Raw genomic sequence first — 27,593 nt, 5'->3', positions numbered from 1 at the left:
TCCGGCGATTGGCTCGTGCAGCCTGCCGCAGCCAATGGGCTGCGGGGAGCACTTGGCTCTTTGGAGCGGCATCGAGCGGCTGCGTTCCATTAGGCAGAAAGCGGGGCGCTGCGCGGTCGTTTTCGGCGGCCAGGCTCGTTGCGCGGAAAGGCTCCCGCCTCCCTCCTGCGGTCCCGTGAGGAACATGCGTGGCTCCGACTCGCGCTGACCCCTCCAGCCCGGGAAGCGCCGCGGCTTGCTCTTTGGCCCCCGATGTCGCCCAGGCGTCTCTCGTAGGAATACCTGGCTGCCGCGTTGCGAGAGCCCGACTACTCTCGGAGGGTAAGTCGCCAGAGGGTGAGGGCGTGGGGCGAGCGGGGCGGCTCTGGGCTCGGCGAAAGCGGCCCTCGGGGAGAGGCGCAAGTTGCCAGCCGGCCCGGGCGCCGTGTGCTGTCACAGTGCAAGAGAGCAGGGTGGCCGCGTCGAGCCCCCGCACATCTGCAGAGAGCAACCGAGGGGGCCGGGGAGCATCCCTGCGCGGGGCTCTCCTTGAGTTCTGGCCCCTGTGGCCGACCGTGCACTCCGTGGTGCTCTCCTGGCGACTGCAAGCGAAGCGCCGAGTTCCAGGAGCGCGTGGTGGTCGAGGCGGCCCTCCGCAGAAGGATCCGCATCGCTGACCTTGGCCGTGCTTAGAGTTCAGGGCAACAAGCTGGCAACGCGCAGGGACAGACCCGCTTCGTTTCTCCTCCTCGCTCGCTGCCCGGTGCGAGCTGTTGGGAGGGCAGAGGGGAGGGGAGGATGCTCGGGAGAACTCCGGCGGAAGGCTTGCCTTGCGCAGCCCCTTCAGGAGCGCAGGCAAGGTCGGATCCGGCCCCGTGCCGGCCTCGGATTCGCTTCGAAGGGCTCGGGCACTTGCTGCTTTCCTCGCTGCCCCGCGCCACACACTGCGGGCAATGGGCCGGTGCGCACAAACCATCGAACTGGAACGTGGCATTAGGGACATAAGAAGCTATTTATTATAGCCAGCTCGGGACGTAGGTATAATTAAAAACTCCTGACACGCACGGAGGGAAAAGCTGCATTTATCTCTTGTTGCCGGTAATCCGCTCCTCTGTAATCAAAGGATGCCATGACCCCCCCCCTTTTTTTTTTAGACAGGCAGTTGTTGCAGAATCGCTATTTATTTATTTTTACTCTCCAGGCCAGGGAAGCCCCATCTGTCATTAAGGCAGGCTATGACTATAGATGGGTGTGAGTTTCAGTGGGTCTGCTTGAATCGGGCTCCAGATGTGTGAACTCAGCTGTTGTCTGTCAGTGGGGTGACAACTGGCCTCCCCCCCTTTCTCCATTATCCTCCGCTCAGCGTCAGTGTTTCAGCTCTCCTATTATTTGCCCTGTACTGCAGTCCCATGGGAGCGAGCTATTTTGTTTAGCTGTCCTAGCAGTATGGCTGTGTCTAGATTCTGGGGGGGGGGGGAGTTGCACATTTTTACAAAGAGATATTTAAAGCATGGCTTAAATCCAACTTTATAAGGAATAGAAGATTTGTTTTCTGCTGAAAGAGAGAAAAACGAGGTGACATTTGCTCAATTCCGCTTACCTTTCAAACAATGCCCCTGTCCTCTGTGGAGAACTAAAACTTAAACTGCAATCATTTATCTTTGCTGGCTTCTCAAGTTCCATTTTGTGTCTCTTCATAGGTTGGATACTCTGGTTTGGCCATGGCCAGGGACCTATCACTGTTGCACAGCTGGGGGCTCAGGAAAACAAAATAAAGCTTTTTAAAAAACAGTGCTAGCTTTAGTGCTTCTAAGTGTCATCAACTGGAGAGCTTGGAACACAGTGGGGAAGATTTTTACAACCGCCCCCAAGCCAACGTTTATGCAGGGGATTTAAAGGCTAATGGTGGATGTTCTCTCCTGATTAAAATTAAAAGGTGTCAAAATAATGGGTGTCATTAGTCCTCCATGTATTTCTCATGGTTCGACATGTAGTTGGGAGGTTGACCTTTAGGTCGCTGTCTACTCCCTCCGCCCCACACGCACACAACTACTCCCCCCCTTTGCTGCAGCAGTATGGAGGCTCTAGTGATGTCTCCCCACCACCATTCAGAACAATCTAATTCTGCTGAAATTTTGTCCAGGGAGCAATGACTATGTTTCTTGCACATCTTTTTTCTAGTGGTTGTGTTCATCATATTGCTGAGGGAATAGTTCAGAGTTTGTTAAAGTGAATCACAGCCGTAAAAGATCAGCAGATCTATTCGGCAAGCTAAAGTAGGTAGAAACTAAGTTTGAGCCTATGAGCATTTATCCTGGTAGTAAGTCCTATTGAGATATTGGGGGCCTCTATATAATCCTGTGCACCTTTACTTCACCATTAATTGTACATTAATTGTACATAGTGTACCACAACTCTCATTTCAGAATTTGGATTTGCTTAGCTGATGTTTCTCTTTTGTTTTAAAGGTTATTGTAGTAAAGTCAGCCTTGGTTACCTGGACAAACTTTAACATCAGCTGGGGGGGGGGACTATACAGGGTTAATAGCTAAGCTATTAAGATTGGAGTCAGATGTGGCTGAAAGCAACAGGGGAGTCTGGATTTCCCTAATATCCTGTAGTATAACTGCAAAGGTAATTACATTTTTAAAAAAACACTCCTATTTAGGAGTGGTTTTTAAAAAAGCTATTGCCTGCCTCAGTGGAACAAAAATAATTTGACACATAATTGTGAATTGTGGCTAGAACTCAGCCTAGACCTAAAAATCATGAAGGAGTTTCACATAGAAATAACAGAGCTGCTGCTATAAAAGTAACCCTGTATAAAGGGCAGTATTTGGTGAAGTCTTTCTGGATAACTAGAACACAGTCCACTCTACAAGTGTAACTACATCACCAAAGACTCCTAAGAAAAACTACCCAGAATTATTAAAAGGGGGGGGGGAAAGGTCTGGTACAGAGATATTGTCAAAATGTTGGGATGAGGTGAGGCTACCTGGCTTTTGGCCTTGCTCAGGTAGCTGCCACTGTCCCTCAACAACCTTTTGGTTCTATTATTAGCTTCTCTTTGCAGTAATCTGTGTTTGTTCTGTCCCCTCCTGTCTTAAACTACTTAAGTTTGGTGTTTGTTCAGTGGCCCTTTAACAGAATGTTGCCTTGCCATATGACCTCTTTAAAGGAAGATTTAGCATATGCAGGAGACACACGTTGATCTGTATCAGTAGTTTCACATGAAAAAAGGAGAGGCAACACCCTAACTTTGAGCAAAAAAAGTTGAGTCTCTGAACTGGAAGAGATCCAGAGTCCATTTTAGACAACCTCTTGGCAGAAGGCAGGACCACCCGCACACATCCAGGATCCAACTATATCTCCAGATAAGTTTATTTTTTCCAGCACAGCTATGGGTCTCAAAAATTATTTATTGACAGATGTACAATTCAAGTGGCTTGAGAGTGCCGTAGTTCCTGTTTGACCAAAGCCACCATAATCCTTAAATCACTAAACAGTAACTTGGAAAGTGTCCTGTTGACTGCGTGACAGATCATCTGAAAGAAGCATTTAACTTCCTTGTCAATGTGCTCTTGAAAAAATCTTCACCAGACTATAAATTTGTAATCAAACATGTGGCTAGTTACTTCTCATTTCAATACTGTGGACAGCATGTGCCATGAACAGGAGCATATCATGTGACACTATGAATCCAGTTTTCTATTTTAAGATGACAGCTGTGGGGCCTCAGTGTTTTTGACCATGTCTTGAAACAACTTATTTTCTTATCCCTACATCTATTGTACTGAGCATCCCACTGGGTAAAGTGTACTAAAGAACTTCAAAGGTTGTATACCGTCCTTTGATAAACATGGTTTAATGATACGTTGCTTGGTCCTGATAAATACTGTTATGGGCCTGTTGCTTTAGATTATGTCTGTGAACCAACAGAGTTTCTTGCATCTTTTGTCTATGGATCTTGAAGACTTTAAAATAATAAGTTGGGTACATAGTCAGCACTGAACCCTCTGTGCTGCTTGATGTTTTGGGGTTACCTGGGGTTATCCATTATTTGGTCTTCAGCTTTCTCATAGCTGTACAGGTGAGTATTTATTGCTTGCATATGTGTGTGTGGAGCAGTGGGGTCTGAAAAGAAGAAATGTTAGCCCTCATTCCCTCCCCCTTTGAACTAAAGAATGGTGGGAAGCAACATGTTTTACAAGTTATAGCACACTGATGTCATGACATATCTGGCAACAATACTCAGATAGACTAATCAGATCACTTTCCTCCTTGCCAAAATGACAGTCTTTCCAGATGTCGTTTCCTTCACTGCTGGTCCATTGTCAAAGGGCATTTCCAGTTCTTGAGAGAAATTACACAAGGGATTCAGTAATGAATCTTTCTTTGTCTTTATATTATGTTTGTGTTTAGATTTCATTCAAAACAAATTAATCTCACTTCTTGTTAGGTTTTCTCTAGGAACTTTTTCTCTAGGAACAGCATCATGTACATTTGTTAGACCCCCTCTTCATGGTTGTCTCTCTGCAAAGAATCTTCCCAGTATGCACAATAATTAAGATGTCACGGGAAAGATGTATGAGCCAACACAAATACTTTAATACTTTTAAAGTATCTGCTACAAACATGCAGATATTTGCCTCTTCTTGGAAAGTTGCCTAAAATATTTGTTCTCTCCTTTGGATGACATCCCCTTTAACCAGAAAAGCCCATCCCTAATCAGTTGGCTCAACTGCACACAATTCTGTAGTGGATCTTCATGCCCAAAGCTGTACATAAACCTGGGGTAGATACTTTCCAGGATCATTCTTGTCACATGTCAATGAATTTGAATTCCTGTTCTAGTGCAAATGACACATTTTTACAGCCTGGAGGCCCGACCCCCCCCCCCTTTCTTCAACAATGACTGCAGTCCTTGTAAACAGCTTGTACAGACAGGAAAGTAGCAGATCCCCTAAAGGCCCTCTTCCCCCAAACCAGGAGGCACATCTTGGAACTTGCTTGGGAAATGGAAACTTTTATAGATACTCCCATATCTCTTGTGAAATGACACTGGCATTTCTGACCTATAATGGAAAGATGCATCAGAGTCTGCTTTTCCTCTGGCACTATGAGTGGGGTTCTAAGTGGTGGATTTTTCCAGCATAGTGGAGGGAGGTCTTCAGCTGCATATAGATCATGGAGGCACTTCTTGGTCATGCCTTTTAAGACATCTGCTTGGCATCTAGTGGCCAGAAGTGTTGCTTTTCTGCTTTCTGAGCTCCTGGGCTTCAGCTTGCTATTTTTCTATGTACATCAGGATGTTGTGTTTCATTACTTCTAGAAGTACTGAAAGAACATTCCATTCATAATTTGAGCTCAGCTATGCTTTGTTAATAAGAGCTGCAGACCCCACATTTTTATGACTGTGGTCAGTAACAGTTTTCTTTGAAATGCTGCCAGTTATGCACAACATTGGCAGCACAAAATATCTGGGCATCAAAAAGTATTTCCTTTGAAGAATGGAAGGGTAATTGTTTTTTAATTTATATAAGGTTACTAGTAGATGCCCCGTGGCTGATTCTCCTTTTTATTTTGTAAGCTCCTTTCCCTTTAGTTTCAGTGTGTGTATGCAGGCATGCTATGACTTACACAGTGAATGATCCAGGAACATCCTATTATGATCAATAGTATTGAAGCTACAGATTGCACATATACATGAGCAAGATCCATATCCTGAAATGTGGATCACTACTATATGCCAGGAAAGAAGGTATGGCTGGGGTAATTCAAGCAGAAAAGTGGTAACAGGAGGAGATATCTAATCCTCAGTTTGCTGCTGTTCTTCCCCCTTGCAACTTCTCTTCCCAGTGAACCTTGTTCTGCCTGGACTTGTTTCTGAAGTTAAAGCTAACCTAGAAGAAAAGAAGCTGGGAATCTGGAGTATTTGGGTAGGAAAAAATGGCATGAGGACAAGGTCTGCCCACCAGAATGCAACTCTGTACACAGGCCTTTTCCATTGGAGTTGGCAGACACCTATAGATCAATATGCCACTATTGGGTCTTCTGAATTGTCAACAGAAGTTTCTGATGGTCATGAATCTTTATTTTATTTACTAGGTGCAAAGCCTGTTCCTTTATAGGTGTATTGTTATTATTACTACTACTATTACTTAATTTCTATTGCACCTCTCCCCATGAGTGGGCTTGGGCCATTTATAATATGTGTACCACTTGCCAACTAGATAAGCAGCAGAAGCTTATTCTTATACTCTTTAAGTATTTAAATATTTGAAAGGTTGTCATTTGGAGGAGGGCAGGATGCTGTTCCCATTGGCTGCAGAGGAAAGGACACGCAGTAATGGGTTTAAACTACAAGTACATAGGCTAGATATCAGGAAAAAAAATTTCACAGTCAGAGTAGTTCAGCAGTGGAATAGGCTGCCTAAGGAAGTGGTATGCTCTCCCTCACTGGCAGTCTTCAAACAAAGGTTGGATACACACTTTTCTTGGATGCTTTAGGATGCTTTGGGCTGATCCTGCGTTGAGCAGGGGGTTGGACTAGGTGGCCTGTATGGCCCCTTCCAACTCTATGATTTTATTATTGCAGAGTTTCTTTGGTCCAAAATAATTTGTGAAGCACATCGAGGACCAGGGCCAGGGCTTTTTCTGTCCTGGTTCCTGCCTGGTGGAATGAGCTCCCTGAAGAGTAGCAGGCCCTGACAGAGCTCTCTGAGTTCTGCACGGCCTGCAAAATGGAGCTCTTCTGCCAGGCATTTGGTTGAGCCCAGGTGGTAATTCCGGGGCTAAGATTAGGTTTCCCCGTCTCCTTAGGGTCTTGGGCCAGTATTAGACTGTGCCCGAGCTGTGAGGTTATCTACCCCTGCTGATATCTCTGTTCTTTGACATCTGCCAGTTTATAGACCAGCCCAATGGCTCCCTGTGTGGGGAATGAGTTTGGTTGTTTAATTATTACCACCATCAGTAAAACTGCAGCACTTTAGTATTATATTTTAATGGGGGGATTGTTTTATACTGTTGACATTGTTGTTTTATGGATTGGATCTGTATTTTACATGTTTGTAATCTGCCGCGAGCCAGTTCACTGAGAGCGGTGGTCATATAAATCCAAATGATAAATAAATGAATAAACAAACAAATAAATGGAGGAGTGTCATACCCTGCATTATTGTATGAATCATGCACATTATCCATTGGAGAGAAGCTTTAGAAGAGAAACAATGGGCTATCAGAGTGCTAGGATGATCGCAAGTTTTGCTCATTTGGTCCAAGAAAAGCAGAAGACCTAAGATATGCTAAATACCATGCCACAAATCTGGGACCACTGGGTGGGGGGCTCCCTATTAAATGCTCGCACACAATCCAAGATGTAATCCTAATCCTATGGGTATCTTGATTTTGGGTAATCTGGATGGAAATAAGAGGATTAAAGCTTATTTTCTGGATGGTCATAAGATGTATCATGATCTATTGAATCTCAAAATAGGCAGGCTGATCCTTCTCCTTCAGTACTTCCAGACCTTTGGTTGTATACAAAGGGAACCATGACTGTTGCAAAAAAAATATTGCAGAGATTTAACACCATTTGCATACAGATTGTGGAATGTATAACAGCAAAATAGAAAACATCTGTGACATGCTGGGAAGTACCATGGAGATGATCCTAGTGGAAGAAGAATGGTCTGAGGACTGGAATTTGTAAAGTGTCAGTTTGAATAAACATTCACTACTTGTATTTGAAGCTGCATATATGTGTGTGTATGTATTATGTACACATGCATGCACACACATCCCATGATGAATTTGATCTCAGCTTTCAAGCTACTTGCAGTTCTTCAGCAATCTCCACATGTGGCTGCAGTGTTCAATAACCTAAGAATTTTTTGGGGGGGATTAATGGGCATAGGAACAATCTCTGATTACCATACCACACTCTTTCAACATTGCTGCCTTTTAGTCAGAAAAAAACAAAACACAAGTGAAAACAAAACACTAGCACAAACAACTAAGAATTTATATGTTCATAGCTGCCAGAATGACAGTTCAGACCATGGAAAACAAACACACAGAACCCTACCACCTCCAGCAGCTGCTGGCAGCACAGTACTTGAGATGCTTGAGAGAAAGGAAGCTATATAAGTATTTTAAATCAATAAATTAATTATGGTTGCTATGGGGAAAATAGCACAACCAGGGCTGATACCATGCAAAGATGATACTATGATGCATAGTTATTTAGGAGTAAAATTCCAAAATGGATGTAGGAATGGAAAGTAACATTTTCTCAAGTGGGCTGTGGCACATAAGTGCTTGTGCAGGTCAGCTTGCCTTACAGATGGATGATACTGAATCTACAGCCACCAGATATTTGATGCTCCCCCCCCCCCCCCCGCAGTGTAGAACAGAAGAATGCGGGGATGCTTCTCACAGACACCACAGCAGTAAGTGAGAGTTTGGGTAATGTTTTGGTTGGATTGGAGGGAAAAAAGGAAGAGAGGAAGGGATACAACACAGCCAAAAGACTTACGTCTTACATTTTTTATCAGTTGATCAATGAATGAGAGAACAACACATATAATAGGACCTGATGCAGATATTGGGAAATTATTATTATTTATTTATAATTCAGTTCCTTTAAAAAGGAGAGAGGAGGACAAGGTTTTTCTTTATCCCTGACAGTTTCTATCCCACCGCTCCCATTAACTGGCTTGTGGCGGCTAATAGATTTACAATTAAAACCCCAATTAAAACTCACCATAAAACCCTTACAGATAAAACATCAAGAGTCTAAATCCAAGTCATCGTTGGCAAAACCTTCCCATTCCCCCAGCTCACACAGATGTATAGCACATCGATCTTATTAGTTCAAGGGTGGAGGAGCCCGGATCTTAACATCCCTGGCCTCAACTAAAGACCTGGCAGAAGAACTCTGTGTTGCAGGCCCTGTGGAACTTCAAGAGCTCTGTCAGGGCCTTCAGCTCTCCCAGGAGCTCATTCTACTAGGTCAGAGCCAGGCAAACTTTCCTCAGGCCATGGACCTCCGGTAAATTGGCTCCCACAGAGTGAAGCACCCTGTGTGTGTGTGTGGGGGGGGGCAACCAGTTTCTCAGGGAAGTGCGGCCCTGACCACAGATGGCTTTGTTGTCTTTGTTGTTGTGACTTGAAATCTGCATTGTGTTCCTGGTTGTGCAGATAGATGCCAATATTTAAGAGCTTATAGGTAGCCTAGAGAGCTATCTGAGGTCTCATTATAGACTGGCCATATTTCCTTGATACAAAAAAGGGAACACTGTGATGGCAAAAACAGGACAGGTGTTAAACATTCTGATTTCATGAACGTAATATGATAAAATTTAATAAAGGTAATGAACTTACTATTATTCTTCAGTGACAGAACCCATACAAAAATTTAGGTAGACGTGAGCCAGAAAAAATCAGGTAGGGAAAAGTGTTTTTTAACCATTTATTTAATTACAAAACTCTTTCTTAAAGCAGTTCCTAAAAGAAAATCCTAAAATAGAATTTCTTTCCTGGCTATCAGACCCATTACATACCTGCAAATAAACTAACAGTTTAAAGTCCTGGCTTTCACTCACTCTGATGGCATAGGGCTCATGCAGCTGCAAAGTTTATCAACTGCCCATGTTCCATGACCTTTTGCACCATAGTTCCAAACTCTATTTAATAAAAATCAAACAAATGAAAATGACATGGGCAGAAGAAATACTGTGTCTTTACTTGGTGGGCAGGAAGAGCATTGCAGTGGTGGAACGTGCAGCTGGCTGTCCCCAGGCTCCCCCCAGCATCCAGGAGGGTGGCACAGCCAGCATGAAGAGGGTGGATGGCCAGCAGGAGCTGGGCACTTACCTCCTGTTGCCCCCCCCTCCTCCTGGCAAGTGCCAGAAACAGCATGGAAGAGGGGGAGAGCTTCTGATTGGCCCTCAGTGGGAGGAGGTAAATAGTGCATGACTAATGTTGATGTTTTAAAATTTTATATGTGCTCATGAATTTAAATAAATACTTGTATTTTAATATTTAGTATAACCTGCTGCTGCTCAACCTTTCCTACCTGGTATATACAGGTTGGGTTATTTCGTTCCCTCTTTTGTTGTTTCAGGACTTTTGTTGTTCATTCAGTACAACATACATTTGCATCAATAAAACATAGATATTACAAACCTTAATAAATAATGAGTGTTAAAATCTCAACATCTCAGTACCGCCAATCAGCTTTCCAATATCAGAGGACATTCTCCATGTGGGTTGTTCAGGGCAGACCCGTTTGATATTGTTATCATACAGGCAAAACAAAAACTAATGCTACAGCAAGTTTTATTTAAAAGGGGACAAAATCAACATTTTTATTAAAATAATAATGGGATGGCCAGGAAATGTGGAAAAAAGGGTACTGTCGCCTTCAAAAGGGTATGCATGTTCATACTAACCTAGAAGAAAGAACTTAAGGATGCACTTTACTTCTGTGACAATAACACCAGGGAGTTGAATCATAGAGTTGGAAAAGACTTCCAGGGAATATGAGAAACTTACAACTACCTATCTACCCACACTGATCCCAATTTCATGCCCAGATGATCCACCACCACCTGAAAACCAGAATCTTTGGCTAGTCTAGCCTGGAGGAAATTGGCCTCCTAAACCCAAAGTGGACGTGCAAGAAAGGCCCACAAAAGCCAAGCACTGAAACAATCTTTCCTGCCCACCCATTCACAATCTGTGTATGTTTACGGAAATTTAGCTGTGTTGGTCTGCAGTAGAGTCAGTAGCATCTTGGAGACCAACGAGATTTTGAGAATGACTTTGTATCTGACAAAGGGAGCTTCAAGAGCACTGAAAGTCTTGTTCATCTCTAAGGTGCTACTGAAGTGGAATTTACCTTCTTACCTCCATTTACTGCTTCAAGGTCTGAATTCAACTATTCTAGTGACAAGAGCTGAGATAAGAGGGTTGTGTTTGAGCCTCACTTCTTTTCTGGCCTTCATTTCAACATATGTGCAGCATATCACAGGCAAGAAAGATTGGTCAGCTGAGACATATTGGTTGAGGGTATCTTCTGGATAGGATATTCAGTCTGTCTGCTGCATTCATGATTTGTAGACGAAAGTGATTCTAATCTAGGCACAGTAAAGATTCCTTGTTAGTTCTTATTTCCTTCTTGTCCTGAGATAGGGCTGCTCTGGGGAGACAGTGGTATTTTTTGTTCCACAGACTTCCCTTTATCTCACCCAGATATCTTCAGTATTGCTCACTAGATTCCTATATTTTGGATCTTCACTGTGCTGCTTGTATCAGAAGTGGGCATTGATGGAGTAATGACCAATTTCTAGCAGACCACATAACAGTTGCTGGGATTCTTGCACAGTTCTGGACTCTATTATCCTTTATGTGATCCGACATAATATTACTTAGGATCTACTAATAGGCAAAGTATAACATCAATATTAAAATACCCTGACAATGCACTTTTGACTGAATATGTGTTATTTTGTTGTTCACATAGGTGGACAAGATTATGTTTAAAAAACAAAGGAATCCCACACCATTAAAAATCAACTCATGTCTGTCTTGTATGTTCCCTGGCCAGTCTGGCTTGGAGGAAATTTGCCACCCAACCCCAAAGTGGTGATAGGTATAGAAGGCTATGCCTACAGTACAATCCTGAACATAATGTTTGGCCTTAAACCTTCTTAGCATTATCACAGATGTTTCTCAAAAGTGTGTATTTTGCAGCCTCAGAATTCTGTACTTCTTTGTCATGATTATATGGATAACTTCTTTGTGAGAGCTTTCTGAATTGTAAAGGACACAAAGAATGGCTCTGAAGTGATAAATACAGTTTTCATTTATGCTTGCACTGAAGCAATTTGAATCTTTGTCTTTAGTACATGGAGAAAAGAATACTCACATAAATTCCTTTGTGCTCATGATAGAAGTCTAGACAGCATGGTGGGCTGTAAGCCAATGAAATGTCCTTGATGGGTGCCCAGGAGGCTTCAAAGAACAAGACAACTGGTCTCTTACACTAGAAATGTCGCTCTCCATATTATTTACAAAAGAAACTAACCAGAAGCTACTGTGGTCTTCTGTAAGTCCTAACAATGAAGGAGATCAGATCACAATAACTGCGGTTATCATTGACTGATAACACATTGCTCTTATGCTTCACAGTAGACTGTGGAAAAGGAAATATTATTTTTTAAAAGTTCAGAAAGTCACAAAATGAAAAGAACAGTCCAGGGATCATATTAATGATATGGAACTGTGCCCCAACCTCCAAATGAGGGCAGATTTAACTAGATTTGTGGTTAAAAATCAGACATTCCAAACAACCTCCAACTGAAGGTTGTGCATAGTGACTTTGTAGTGTTTGGTGTGGTGGTTCAAGTGTTCTTGTGTCTGGGAGACTCCAGTCGGAATCAGCACTTTGCCATGGAAGCTTGCTGGGTGCCCTTAAGCCAGTCATTCACTTTTAGCATATCTTATCACATAGGGCTGTTGCAATACTAAAATGGAGGAGAGGAGAACAATATAAGCTGCTTTGGTTCCATATTGGGAATGGAAGTTGCATATAAATAACTAAATTGGCACTTAGACTGCTGACACATGTCTCTTCTGACCTCTCTATTTGCCACATCAGCAGTTAAGACCATTCATGGCATCTTTCTCCTTCCTGTCTCTTTGGTTGTACAAGGTCTGCCGTGCTACTGCTGCCATCTCCCTTCTTCCAGCTGCTATACTAGGACTGTATTAATTTATTCAACTGTGCTGTGTTCAGCATTGTTGGGGAAGGTCCCATTCACCTAACTCTCTGACTGCTTCTTCAGTCTGCCTCCCATTGCCGCTCAGAGTGTCTGCCCTTTCCCCAGTATCAGCTATCCTCTATGACTTGCCTAATGCCGTCCTAGTGGCATTTGTACTGTTCAGGGTTAATGTACTGGAGAGAACCAAGCAAACCTTTTACAAAGTGGTTTGCCTTTTTTGTGTCATTTTTAAAACAGATAATTCCTTTGATTTTAATGGAGTTCTGAATATACATAAATTCTGGATTTTCTAAATTCCAGTTATTGAATCCAGGCAATTCTAATTCCAAATCTGAAGTTTGTTACTAGTGCACATTCTTAGTTTAAACCAATAGGCTTAGGTTACAGTAACTCTGCCTAGGATTGTGCTGTCTGCCTGGTGCCACTATTTGGTACGTATTACCTCGCTAATATAACTGGGAGCAATTAGGATAAGATGCATCTTTTAAAATTTTCCCCCCTTGAAAGAGGCAGGCTGCAATAATAATACTTCTTTTCACAGAACCGCGATGAAGAATGTTGCCCTAGCCTGGAAAAAAACCTCACCAAGTCAAACTTCTTGCTGTTAAGTAAGCACTGACGAATAACTACAAATGGTTAACTGTGCAGAATCCCTAAGGAGGCCCACTTTGTATGAAAAGGTTAAGTAAGATTAATCCTCTTGCTCTGGCTTAAAGTCATAAAATGCCTAAGTTTAATGTTTGGGTTAACAAGAAAAATATTCCAAACATAGTCCTACAAGTGGTAATGATAACTGCAGTGGGAGATGCCTGGGTCCAGTAAGATTTTTTTTCTCTCTAAATGGTACACCAAAAATGCAGAGTTTTTAAAACCATATACTGTATGTACCTGTGTTACATACAGAGTGGGCTGCATCACTGCATATATTGGGCAAAAGTCCTGCATTTGTACTTGGGTACAAGGCTCTACATGATCATGTGTGACAGCCTATGTGGCTATGCACATGAGGCTCACTGCAGATAATACATGGATGTTACAGAATGGGACCACAATAAAAACAGAGTCCAGTAGCACCTTTAAGACCAACAAAGATTTATTCCAGGCATGAGCTTTCGAGTGCAAGCACTCTTCCTCAAACTATGAACTTCCATCATGACAGCAGCAATATAAAGCAAAAATTAATTTGAATTTGTCGGAATGGGACCAGTGAGTGCAGTCCTATGTCCATCTGTTGTGTTAAAAGATTTGTGCTTCTAACATTGCCGTAAACTTCATTGATAGATCCCAATTGTCCCAGCCTCTCTGGTGAAGAGTTGCATATTTCTGTTCTTTTCCCATCTGCAATTTCCTCTCCAACTTGTAAAAGTTCATTGTTGACTGCCTCCAAATTGGCTATTGGACCAAGTATATCTATGGCAGATGTAAAAGCTAAGAAAATTGAATGGAAATACTTGGGGCGCAGCAGTTAAAATGCTAGAAATGATTCTTAAGTGAGTTGAAGGATTCTTTAAAATCTAATATCACAAAGAGAGGATTTTTTCTTATGTACATGCAAATGGTAATGCATGCATGAAGCTGCCTTCTCCGGAATCAGACCGTTGGTCTTATCAAGGTTAGTATTGTCTGTTCTGATTGGCAGCAGCTGTCCAGGGCCTCAGGCCTGAAGTCTTTCACATAACTTACTGCCTTAGCTTTAAACGGGAGATGCCAGTAATTGAACCTTGGACCTTCTGCATACAATGTTGATAACCACTCTGCCACTGATCCATGACCCCAGACCATGCTTATGTATGCATAAAGCCCCACAAAATACTTGGCATTCATTAATCCTGTCTGTTTTTGTTGTTGTGAGCACAGAGGGTAGGGGAGAAGGACTTCTAAATCCCCAAGAAATTGCATCTGCAGCTGCTTTTATCCTCACTGGGGAAAAGACAGGGGTATCTTTAATTTCATTCCCCAGTAAGAATGACACTGTCTTAAGGAAGGTGATCTTCAGTGTGTGCACTGGTGCATGTGTGGTTGCACATGAAATAAAGGTTCTGAAGCCTCTGTTTCAGTCTTCCACTTCCCATGGCAGCCTCAGTTTCTGTTGTTGAAAAAGAATTGCATAATTACAAACAACCTTCTTATAATGTGCCATGCATATGAAATTAATTTATTTATGGTTGATGACAGGTGTTCATTTAGAACTGGAAGTACAAAGCTGTACTAGAAAATTCTGTGAATTTAGATTCCATGGATTTTATTTACATCCTTGGTTCCCGAGTTTGGGGACTCTGCTTGCAACTTGTTAGCAACATTTTGTAATTCGTTCAGCTAGTTGATTTCCACCTTTAAACAGATTCAGCCTGTGGTGTGAAAGAATTAATTTTCCAAGAGAAAACTGTCTCAATTTGCTGTCTCCACACCGTCGCTTGGCTGCCCTTTCTAGCCACATCAGTTTTTCCATAAATGGGAAACTTGTTCTGATTTTTTTTTCAGACTTTCACTGGATAGTTAATCCTCGGGAAGTGTCTGCTGAACAGCTACATAAAAACCTCAGTATTGCTACAAATCTTGCTGGATACTAGTATGTGTGTGCTTTTTGGCAATATATGGAGGTTCTTAATTGGCATCAGAGCTCAAATCACTGACTATGATTATACAGGAGTGCTTTAAAAATATTCACGCTAACTCTTGAGTTTGTTTTCCCACCCACAAACAGTTGCCTTATTCATCAGACACAAACTTCCACACTGGTTGGTTCAGTTTGAAACACAACACAGGGGTCCCAACTGAAACTTTTTACTTAGTTCTTCAGTCTGTTCAGTGTGGCCAATATGGATTTGAAACAAAAATGATGTGGAGAAAACTTTGTGTCCATAATGTGGAATAGTGGATTTCATTCTGGACCAGATGCTGAATTTCTTGGTGTGTTCTGATGATCTCAGCTGCCTTTTCATATCTTCTTGGAATATTCATGATTGTTCTGGGATCATACCCTTTAAAAAGATCTGAGCTGTTGTTCTGCTTGATCTCTTGACTAGAAACGCAAATGCATCTAAAGAATACATTTTGTCTTATCAGACTAGTTAGGTTGCTGAGTTTCTTCTGCTGCCAGCAGAAGATTCCTTTGCTTTCTAAACCAGACTTTTAAATCAGAATCCTGTCCTGATAACTTATAATGTAAATAAAAAAGTATAGTTCTTCTAACATTGCTTATATAAATCCTTAATTTTTTTTTTGTTTCTTGATATGATAAATATATACTGTAGAGCAGCGGTCCGCAAGGTTTCGGCCACTGCGGACTGCTGCTCTGAAGTGGGGGGAGAGGGCGGCCCGGGGGCCCACGCACATGCGGCAGCCCCAGCACAAACGTGCATGTGCGGACTGCCGTGCATGCGCGTTTGTGCCCCCACCATGCCGGCGGCCACGGCTTCCCCTCCCGGCCCCTCCGGGCCGCCAGCAAATCGGACGCTAAAGCGGCCGATTAGCTTGCGGCTCGGCAAGCTTCTCTTCCCTCCCCTCCCGAAACAAGAAGCTTGCCGGGCCGCGAGCTGATCGGCCGCTTTGGCGGCCGATTTGCTCGCGGCCTGGCGAGCTTCTCACTTCGGGGGGGAGGAGGGAAGAAGGAGCCGCGGCCCGGCTCCAAGGCCTTCGCAGCCCGGCACTGGTCAGCAGCCCGCGGGTTGGGGACCACTGCTGTAGAGGATCTTTTAGGGAAACTTGTATATTCCAGAATGCCAAATGCCCATTTCTTTATTTGCATCTGAGTAATAGGAATGGCAACAGGGATGCCAGTATATCACCTGGCGGCTCCAAGAGTTTTGGTGGCTGGGTAAGGGGCAGGTATTACTGTAGAGCAGTCATTCTCAACAGGGGCCATATGGCCCCCTGGGGGCCCTTGCACATTTGAAGGGGGCCACAAACTGAAAAACATGAGAAGGGGAGCTGAAATGGTTTATGGAGGTGGGCTGGTGACTAAACCAATGAAATACCCTTTGGTTACATATGACATCATTAATTGCTAGAAAGTTCAACAGTTTTTCAAGGGAAAGAAAAATCAGCATTTTGTTACACTCTGGGACATCATAGATTCCTTCATGTCTGATAAAGACATGGAGAAAGACTCATTGATGCTAAGGCAGACATATTTTATCTAGCAGATATCTTTTAGACATTTAATTTGTTAAACATGATTTTACAATGCAAAACCAGTAACCTTATAGATAGTGAGGAAACCATTGCTTCTTTCCTTAAGAAACTCGAAGTCTACTAGGACAATATAGGATGTTGGGAACTTTTACAATTTTGAATCCTGAAAACAATCACAGAGGCACTGAAAGACGATGACCTTACTGTTTATGTGAAATATCTCAAGCAGATACACAAAGATATACATGAAAGAAAGATTTAGTGACCTGTTAAACTTCAGTATCCCGGATTGGATTTTGAATCCATTTGAAGTACAAACCCATGCAAGTTGAGGCAGAAATTGAAGAGACTGATTCATCTTCAGAGTGATATAATGGCATGTCGTCAGTTTCAGAAAAGATTTTTGAATCCAGAGAAATCTTCAGCAAGGTACTTTCCTTGACAATATCCAGGAGCAGAATTAATAATGTGACAAGACGTGATCTCTGACTGTCATTGTCTAATTTGAAGCCCAATATCTGAAACTTTCAGAAAAGCACCAAGCTCAAGGATCGCATTAGGCCTGATAGATGTTTAATTTCATACTGTCTTTAAAAAAGGCTTTCCCAGCATGTCAGAATGGTCAAGTTTTCTTGATGTTCAATAATAAATTATTTTCTGTCTTCATCCTTATTTGACCAACGACTCTGGAATCTGAGAAGAGCTCCCTTTTTTTTCAACCATAAAAAAGGTTGAAAATGGCTGCTGCAGAGTTGGCACATGTCTTATGTTGCACCCAGGTTTCTGGTCAGATATTTTGTGTGGCACACAATATGGCATCACATCAGCCTCCTGCTGCTTCTTCTGCTGGCTCCAGAGGAGATGGCAGGTGGAGAGACCCATTGGTGGGACTCTGTCCATCCAGAGCAGGCATTTGGCATCTCCAGGCTTCAACTAGGTGAACACCCATTCTCTCAATGCTCTTTGAGTTTGTGTGTGTGTAAAGTGCCATCAAGCTGCAGCTGACCAATGGCAACTGTTTCAAGGCAAGAGACATTCAGAGGTAGTTTGCCACTGTCAGCTTGTGGACTTCTGTGGTGGTCTCTACAACCAGGACTGACTCTTCTTTGCTTTTGAGATCTGATGAAATCAGGCTAGCTGTAGAGAAGATTGCTAGAAGTGCCATCCTAATCAGAGTTGACTTCAGTGGATATAGGAAGACACAGCTCTGCTTAGGATGATATGATAATAGTAAACTGCTTAGAGCAGCATTGTAAACCAATGCAAAATTGCAAATACATAAATAAAACTAGCCTAATATTGAAAGATTGTAATTCAAAGGACACTTTTCTGAGAATAGACTTTACTGAATAAAATTGGACCTACTTCTAAGTGGAATTTCTTAGATATGTTCCCTAGCAGTACTATCCTAGGCAGATATATATCCTTTGGAGTCCACTGAAATCAGTGGGCTTAGAATGAAATACTCTGATCTTAATTGGTCAGAACATTGTAGAGTGCAGATGCTGGTTTACATAAGCCATTTGATACTGCCTTCTTTCTTCCCAAAACCCCTTAGTTTTGAGTAAGGCTTTGTGACATCCTGTGCTTGCTATAAAGACAGCATAGATTCCATATGCATCTGTAAAATATGCCAGTTAGAAGGCAGGTCATAGAGTTAGGCATGGTACAGGAGGAAATACTGGAAGAGAGAGCCCAGTGAACACTAAACCTACATTTCTTGCATTAATATAACCAATTAAACTCTCCACATTCATTTAAATAAAATCAAAGCTCTCATCAAAGGCATCATAGATCTGTATGAAATTACTATATAAAAATAGCAAATCATTGTTGACTTGAGGGGGCCTAAAAAAGAGAATTTAATATATGAAGTGGCTTACCCCTTTGATATTTTCCTTTCTGGACTTGATTTAATTTGTAAGCAAATAACTTTAAAGAATAGCATCTTAATCGTTGCTTGACTTTATTTATGCATTCATTTTACCTGACATGAATCTGATGCCCTTCGTGAGAAAGCAGAGCTTAATGAATTAATGAGTTGGTATCTAAATATTCTGTGGAGGGAAAGCAAGAACACTCTAAAGATGAATTAATTCTATTCCTAATCAGAACACAATTGGGGAAGGGTTGTTAGAGAAGAGAGCTGGCTCAAGGGATTCAAATTAGGATAGAATACAATACAATGCCCTGTACTGTAGGAAGCTATCCTTATCCATTGTTGTTCCTCTATATAATTGTGAAACAGCCTAGGGGGTGGGACGTGTCTGGCTGTCCAAGTTGGAATAGGGCCAATCAGGGTACAGCCAGCTTTGCCCTGATTGGCCCTGCCCCTGCAGCTCCTGCCCTCCATCCCTGGACTGTAGCCTCTTAGCTCTCAGACACCTCAGTGCCTGGAGCCAGCAGCAGGTAAGGTAAGGGGAGAGGCCCTGGGCAAAGGATCATGGTGGAGGGCCTCTTGGCCTGCTAGGCTGGGCCTGCTCACAAGGGCCTCCCAGTCTGTTGACTGCCTGCTAAGGAGCTCTGTCCCAGCCCTGCTAACGAGCTGCCCAGCCCCTGCCCGCCCCACTTGATCTGGCTGCGAGCTGCCGCCCAAGGCCACCTTAAGCTGCCTGGCCAGGGGAGAGGACCCTTTCAAGGCCCGTTCTTAAGAACGGGCTTTGAAGCTTGTTTTGTTATATTACATTTAAGCTAGAGTACGCCCAATATACCAAGATGCAGGAAGCATTTAAAGTACAAAAACAAATCTCATTGTAGTGGAAATTGGCCTACGGATGCTTTTTATTAGGCATAGTTCAGGAGGATATCAGAACCCAGTTAAAAATAGGCAGATATTAAATTGGCACCCAGCCCCTGCATTTTTCATTGCCTATTGAAACAATGATAAAAGGAAAATCAGAATGGAAAAGAACTGGGCTAATGGAGGTATTTGTGGTTCTAAAAGTATTCTAAGGATTTCCAGCTTGCTGTACCCACAAGTTATGCCCTGGCATAAGATGATTTTGATAGCAACCTACTGTAATTGTATAAGTCCAAAAAAATTTAAAGGGTTGGTAAAAAAAAAAAAACTACTGTCCCACCATGCCTAGAAGTCATGGCCACAGCCTCAGGCTATCAGCTAAGTCCAAAACCAACCATAGCTCTAAGCACTGTAAAACCTAGCTAAGCACCAATATCTCAGATTATAGGGTGAATGGATGGGGCCACAGTGATAAGAACTCAAAAGGAAGAAAACTTTGGACAAAAAAGGGGGTACTTTTTGCAAATATCCAATAGTGAGAACAAATATTCTAGAATATTTGTAATGCTGTTCTGCTCAGACCTGTAGAGGTACTCACTTCTGAATACTGACACCAAGTTGGATCTTTTGCTCTGTGAAGTAGGGTCTTTTTTGGGTAATGTTTTACTCAGTTGGACTGCTGTAGGATACCTACTAGCTACACCCCAGTGCACAGGGCTTAGTTTTGGGCTGCATGAAACTTATTATCCTGGGTGTTCTTAAACCTATGATACATTGGGTTGCAGGGTATTGGCTGACAAGCATCAGGAGAGGAGAGGGCAGGGTAGTTAGAAGAGGAGGAGGAGGAGCTGGTTCTTATATGCTGCTTATCTCTACCTCAAGGAGGCTCAAAGCAGCTTACAGTCGCCTTCCCTTTCCTCTCCCGACAACAGACACCCTGTGAGGTTGGTGAGGCTGAGAGAGCCCTGATATCACTGCTCGGTCAGAACAGCTTTATCAGTGCTGTGTCGAGCCCAAGGTCACCCAGCTGGCTGCATGTGGACGAGAAGCAGGGAATCAAACCCGGCTCACCAGTTTAGAAGTCAGTGCTCCTAACCACTACACCAAGCTGGGGTGAGATTGCTGAAAGCTCGTATAGTGCCAGTGGTGTGAATAGCAGTGTTACATCCAAGTAGTATCCACAAGTGACATCATGCCATTGATATGATCCTGGTTTTCCAGCATGCCCTCCTCCCCATCATTCCACTTACTGGTGCTGGGAGGTCTCCATAATGATACATAGAGAAAAGAAGATTTCAAATGGATCCAGTCATGGGGCTTTCTTCTTCCTCCAGTATTGTATTTTCTTTTTACTGTGATAGCAGTCTCTCCCAAGACGTTGGGAACAACTGTTCAGAGGTACATACCTAAGGAAGCATTTTGTAAATGTACGGCTGGATAGTCCCCAAAAGAATATATCTACTTCAATGCTAGGGCATGATGCTTGTTCACCTGGGCACTTCAGGAATTTATGATCTGGCACAGCACTAGCTGTTGTTAGTCTGGGTCTCTAGTAATAGGACTCTAATTGCCATTCTGGAATCTTGCTAATCATGGATTATCAAAATTATTTTTACCCTTTTAATACTGGAGATGAGGTCATTGTATGGCTGGCTGTGAGGCTGCCTTTGAGAGGTTTGCTTAATTGCATGGGAGAATAAGCTCAGGCTTTGCACATTTAATGGCTACAATCATCTCCGTATTTTTTCCTTTCTCCAAAGTTGTGTAACAGTCCAGTCAATTGTACCTTAACTGCCGCTGCCTTTGGCAAAGCTAGTGTGAGATCTGTTCAAAAAGATGCCAATGAATGGATTAAATAAAGCCCATTTGTATCCACTAAGAGACATTGGAATCCAGTGAGAAGGAGAAACAAGGCACTAGATGGCACTCTAAACTTGGAATTATCCATGACTTTTCCTTGTTTTTTTTTTAATGAGGAGAAACTAGGAAAAGCCCCCTTAAAAAGTACATACCCCAGCTTTGATCACCTCTGGGAATTTGCTTTTTTGCTCCTACAGACATTCCAGGTAATGATGTACCTTAGAGCAGTCTCCAGGATGGTAGGTAACTTAACTCTTGGGCTTGGCAACAGAGTACAGCAGATTAATTAGTTTATGTAGGCAAACAATCCCCCTTCAAGGATCGCTGCCTTGTTGTGGCAAGGGGGCTTGCGTAGTTCAGTGAAGCTATGAGCTATGCCGTGCAGGGCCACCCAAGACGGACAGGTCATAGCTGAGAGCTCTGACAAAAGGTGATCCACTGGAGAAGGCAATGGCAAACCACTCCAGTATCTTTGCCATGAAAACTCTATGGACAGTTCCAATAGGCATAACGATATGACGCTGGAAGATGAGCCCCTCAGGTCGGAAGGTGTCCAATATGCTACTGGGGATGAGCAGACGGCTAGTACGAGTAGCGCCAGAATGAATGAAGCGGCTGGGCCAAAGCCGAAAGGACGCTCAGTTGTGGAAGTAACTGGTGGCGAAAAGACAGTCCGATGCTGTAAAGATTTTTATTCCATAGGAACCTGGAACGTCAGATCCATGAATCAAGGCAAGCTGGACGTGGTTAAACAAGAAATGAGAAGACTGAACATCGACATTTTAGGAATCAGTGAACTAAAATGGACAGGAATGGGTGAATTTAATTCAGATGACCATCAGGTATACTACTGTGGACAAGAATCTCGCAGAAGAAATGGAGTAGCATTCATAATCAATAAGAGAGTAGGAAAAGCAGTCTTGGGATACAATCCCCAAAATGACAGAATGATCTCAGTTCGAATCCAAGGCAAACCATTCAACATCACAGTGATCCAGGTCTACGCCCCAACCACTGCTGCTGAAGAGGATGAAGTTGATCAGTTCTATGAAGCCCTACAACACCTTCTAGAAGCAACGCCCAAAAATGATGTGCTTATCATCATGGGGGATTGGAATGCTAAAGTAGGAAGCCAAAAGATAACCGGGATAACAGGCAAGTTTGGCCTTGGAGTACAAAATGAAGCAGGGCACAGGCTGGTAGAATTTTGTCAAGAGAATACAATGGTCATAGCAAACACTCTTTTCCAGCAACCCAAGAGACGACTCTACACATGGACATCACCAGACGGTCAACACAGAAATCAGATTGACTATGTGCTCTGCAGCCAAAGATGGAAAAGTTCTATCCAGTCAATAAAAACAAGACCAGGAGCTGATTGTGGTTCAGATCATGAGCTTCTTGTTGCAAAATTTAGGCTTAAATTGAAGAAAGTAGGGAAAAGCACTAGGCCACTCAGGTATGAACTAAATCATATCCCTGACGAATACACAGTGGAGGTGACAAATAGATTTAAGGAATTAGATCTGATAGACAGAGTGCCTGAAGAACTATGGACGGAGGTTCGCAACATTGTACAAGAGGTAGCAACTAAAACCATCCCAAAGAAAAAGAAATGCAAGAAATCAAAATGGCTATCTGAGGAAGCTTTACAAATAGCTAAGGAGAGAAGGGAAGTGAAAGGCAAGGGAGAAAGAGAAAGATACACCCAATTGAATGCAGAATTCCAGAGAAAAGCTAGAAGAGATAAGAATGCCTTCTTAAATGAACAGTGCAAACAAATAGAAGAAAACAATAGAATGGGGAGGACCAGAGATCTTTTCAAGAAAATTGGAGATATGAAGAGAACGTTTCATGCAAAGATGGGTATGATAAGGGACCAAAATGGTAGGGACCTCACAGAAGCAGAAGAGATCAAACAAAGGTGGCAAAATTATACAGAAGAACTATACAAGAGCGAGCTTAACATCCCTGATGACCACAGTGGGGTAGTTACTGACCTGGAGCCAGACATCCTGGAATGTGAAGTCAAATGGGCCTTAGGAAGTCTGAGCAACAATAAAGCTAGTGGTAGTGACAGCATTCCAGTTGAACTATTCAAAATCTTAAAGGACGATGCAGTAAAAGTGCTACACTCAATATGCCAGCAAATTTGGAAAACTCAACAATGGCCACAGGATTGGAAAAGGTCAGTTTACATTCCAATCCCAAAGAAGGGCAATGCCAAAGAATGTTCAAACTACCGCACCATCGCACTAATTTCTCATGCTAGCAAAGTTATGCTCAAAATCCTACAAGCTAGGATCCAGCAATATGTGGACCGAGAACTTCCAGAAGTACAGGCAGGATTTCGAAGAGGCAGAGGAACTAGAGATCAAATTGCCAACATACGCTGGATCATGGAGAAAGCTAGGGAGTACCAGAAGAACGTCTACTTCTGCTTCATTGACTATGCTAAAGCCTTTGATTGTGTGGAGCACAACAAATTGTGGCAAGTTCTTAAAGAGATGGGAATACCAGAGCATCTTATTTGTCTCTTGAGAAATTTATATGCAGGTCAAGAAGCAACAGTGAGAACTGAACATGGAATCACTGACTGGTTCAAAATTGAGAAAGGAGTTCGGCAAGGCTGTATACTGTCGCCTTGCCTATTTAACTTGTATGCAGAGCACATCATGAGAAATGCGGGATTAGAGGAGTCACAAATTGGGATCAAGATTGCAGGGAGAAATATCAACAACCTCAGATATGCAGATGATACCACTCTAATGGCAGAAAGTGAAGAGGAACTAAAGAGCCTGTTGATGCGGGTGAAGGAGGAGAGTGCCAAAGTTGGCTTGAAACTCAACATCAAGAAAACAAAGATCATGGCATCCGGCCCTCTCAATTCCTGGCAAATAGAAGGGGAAGAAATGGAGATAGTGACAGATTTTATTTTCCTGGGCTCCAAGATCACTGCAGATGGGGACTGCAGCAAAGAAATTAAAAGACGCTTGCTCCTGGGGAGGAAAGCTATGGCAAATCTAGACAGCATCCTAAAAAGCAGAGACATCACCCTGCCAACAAAAGTGCGTTTAGTCAAGGCTATGGTCTTCCCAGTTGCAATGTATGGCTGCGAAAGTTGGACCATAAGGAAGGCCGAGCGTCAAAGAATTGAGGCTTTTGAACTCTGGTGCTGGAGAAGACTCTTGCGAGTCCCTTGGACTGCAAGGCGAACAAACCAGTCAGTCCTAGAGGAGATCAGCCCTGACTGCTCTTTAGAAGGCCAGATCCTGAAGATGAAACTCAAATATTTTGGCCACCTCATGAGAAGGAAGGACTCCCTGGAGAAGAGCCTAATGCTGGGAGAGATCGAGGGCAAAAGAAGAAGGGGACGACAGAGAATGAGGTGGATGGATGGAGTCACTGAAGCAGTAGGTGCAAACTTAAATGGACTCCGGGGAATGGTAGAGGACAGGAAGGCCTGGAGGATCATTGTCCATGGGGTCGCGATGGGTCGGACACGACTTCGCACATAACAACAACAAGGCAAACAATGTTCTCTGTTTAGCAGGGGGAGGTTTATGAAACACTATAAAATTAGAATCCCAAGTACTTACCTTCTCAATGAGAACCAGGGCTATGACTTAGGCACCACTGAGGGACTTTTTATTTTATTCATTTTTAATTTTGCTTCATAACCCCTCAGTTCCCCCAACCTGGTTTAATAGGCTGCATTGTTTACATCATGATGGCCTGTTGATAGTGAGTAACTCAAAAAAACTTAATTCAGGTGCAGTCTAGTTTCTTAAGGCATTTTAGAAAGTCTTCTGAATAACCCTGCCTTTCTCAACTGTTGAGAAACCCCTGAAATAATCTTCAGGTTTCGAGAAACCCCAGAAGTGGCATGATTGTGTAGAATATGGTTGGGAAGAATAGTTGTGTACACAGCCACTTGAGGTCCCTCCCCTTCTTACCCCCTCCAGGCCCACCATTGGCCATTTTGGGAGGGGTGGGTGGGTTGACGACCATATACTGTCAAATCCCCTCATAAATGTTAAACAAATGTAAATATATATATACATACACACACAAATAATGTACTCCCAACCATTCAGGAAACCCTTCCAGGTCTGACATGAAAGCCTGGAATAACCAGTTGGCCAACAGAGAAATAATAGGTTTCCATGCAAAGCGAGATTATGCGGGAGGCATTCAGGCATCACAACAAGCATCAAATAATCTGAGATTTGTGCATGAACACTTTTTTTTAAATCTTGGTCACATGTCTGCTTTCTTCTTCCCCCTTTCTTTTCACATGGCCTTGAGCCAACTATGCTGGAATTGGTGGCATATAAATATAACTAACAAATAAATAAATGGCATGCAATGAAGGATTTCTAGTATGCAACCAGCTTTGGCTCCCTGTGATGCTTGAATGCAGGTGTCTGTCTGAAACCAAGTCAATTTACTTTATACAAACTGGGGTATGAGCATATATGAAAATTAAAACCATTTCAGCCAGATTCTTAAGAAGGTAAGTGAAAGACTGGTTGGAATTTATTGCCTTCCTTTATATGTATGTGGAAATGAAATCATGTGCATGGAGAGGGAGAGAAATATGCCAAGCAGCTCTCATTTTTCTCTCTCAGTGTGTGTGTATGTGTGTATGTATACACGCACACACACACGCACACACATACACACACATATATATATACACACATACATACATACACATACAAACACACACACACACACACATATGTGTGTGTGTGTCCCAAGCTCAGGAGGGGTCTGCAGCCTTTTCTTACCTGCCACAACTGGCTGCTTCCATCGCTCCCTCTCCATCCTCCTGAGCATGAGTGAGTTGTCTTGGGGTTTCTCCACCTGGGAGGGGACAGAGCCTGCATGCCTTCTCCTGCCATAGATTGTGTCCTGTCTCTCCCCTTCTTAGTCGTCCTTGAGCTTGCCTGTTGACTTAGGTGCTGATATCACTTCTGGTGACATGTCACTTCTGAGGGCAGGGAAGTGTAGCAGGGAAGTTTGGCCATCTGACATCACTTCCAGAGTTCTTTGAAGCCTGAAAAATTATTTCAGAGTCAGAAAATTGGGAAAAGATATTCTAAATAAATAAATCACCTCACGTAATAGTAATGTTGCTTTCTTGGATTGGCCTGACTATTTAACATGAAGTTTGTGGTTTGTCTAGACAGAGAGTCCATTAATTTATTATGGGCTTCTATACATGAAAGAACCTTTTTTTTTTAAGTCTGTTCAACAAAAGAATAGAATGGCACTATTGGATGCCTTGAGGTTCTAAGGGCCTGCAATGGAGCTCTTTCACCAAGCATTTGGTTGAGGTTGGGCTGAACTCCTGGGGTTTAAGAACAAGCGCTCCTTCCCTCCAGGGCAGAGTTTGCACTTACTTTGTTTATTCCATTGTCAATCCTGTTGAATTCAGATCGATTTGAACTCGTCTTCCTCTCCCCCCCTCCCCATTGAAACAGGAAAGTGTTCTGCACGTGGTTAGGGAGGCTCAGAAGAGGGGGGGGGAGGCAAATGGAGACTCTTTGTTTTCTTGAAGGGGGGAAGAGGATCGAAGCAGTCAGAGGAGGGAGGAAAAAATCCTTTCTTTTCTTGAAGGGATGGGGAGAGGATTGAAGAAGGCAGGAAAAAAAATCCAAGACCGACAGAAGTTGAGAGAAATTAGGGGCTTCTCCTTTAAGGCAAGTTTGTCACATGACCACCTGTGGCCAATCATGGGTTCTCTACCATGGAGGAGAGCCCAGATTCAAAACAATGTGATTTTTAAATATATTGAGGGTTAAAAGCACTCTGAGATATCACACAATAAAAGTGTCACTCTGGATCAATCCTTCTTGCTGCAGAAAGAAAATTTAAATCGCCCCAACTCACAACGGAAATGTAGAGGGCAGGGACTGAATTGACCTGGGATTGGAATAAAAGCTCCGTGCAGTTTACACCCAGGTTTAAGATTAAGTAATAGTCAGTTGAGCCATGTTACATCTTCCCTGTCTACCCTCTTCAGCCACATATATCAGCGGTCGCCAACCACTAGAAATGTTGGAGTGGAAAAACGTTTACACATT

At 42.9% G+C, this 27,593-nt stretch overlaps 1 protein-coding gene across 1 annotated transcript in view; it reads left to right on the top strand.

The window, feature by feature from the left end:
• Positions 1–70: 70 nt before the first annotated feature.
• Positions 71–27,593, top strand: part of PRICKLE1 (prickle planar cell polarity protein 1) — a 73,714-nt gene continuing 46,191 nt past the window's right edge. The window contains exon 1 of the mRNA XM_077338576.1: positions 71–321. The gene's annotated coding sequence lies outside the window, so the exon portion shown is untranslated. The remainder of the gene's footprint in view (positions 322–27,593) is intronic.

Source organism: Paroedura picta, chromosome 5, assembly GCF_049243985.1.
Source record: "Paroedura picta isolate Pp20150507F chromosome 5, Ppicta_v3.0, whole genome shotgun sequence".
NCBI classification, from domain to species: domain Eukaryota; kingdom Metazoa; phylum Chordata; class Lepidosauria; order Squamata; family Gekkonidae; genus Paroedura; species Paroedura picta.
The sequence above is the reverse complement of the archived record's forward strand: the minus strand, read 5'-3'. Positions and strand labels throughout refer to the sequence as shown.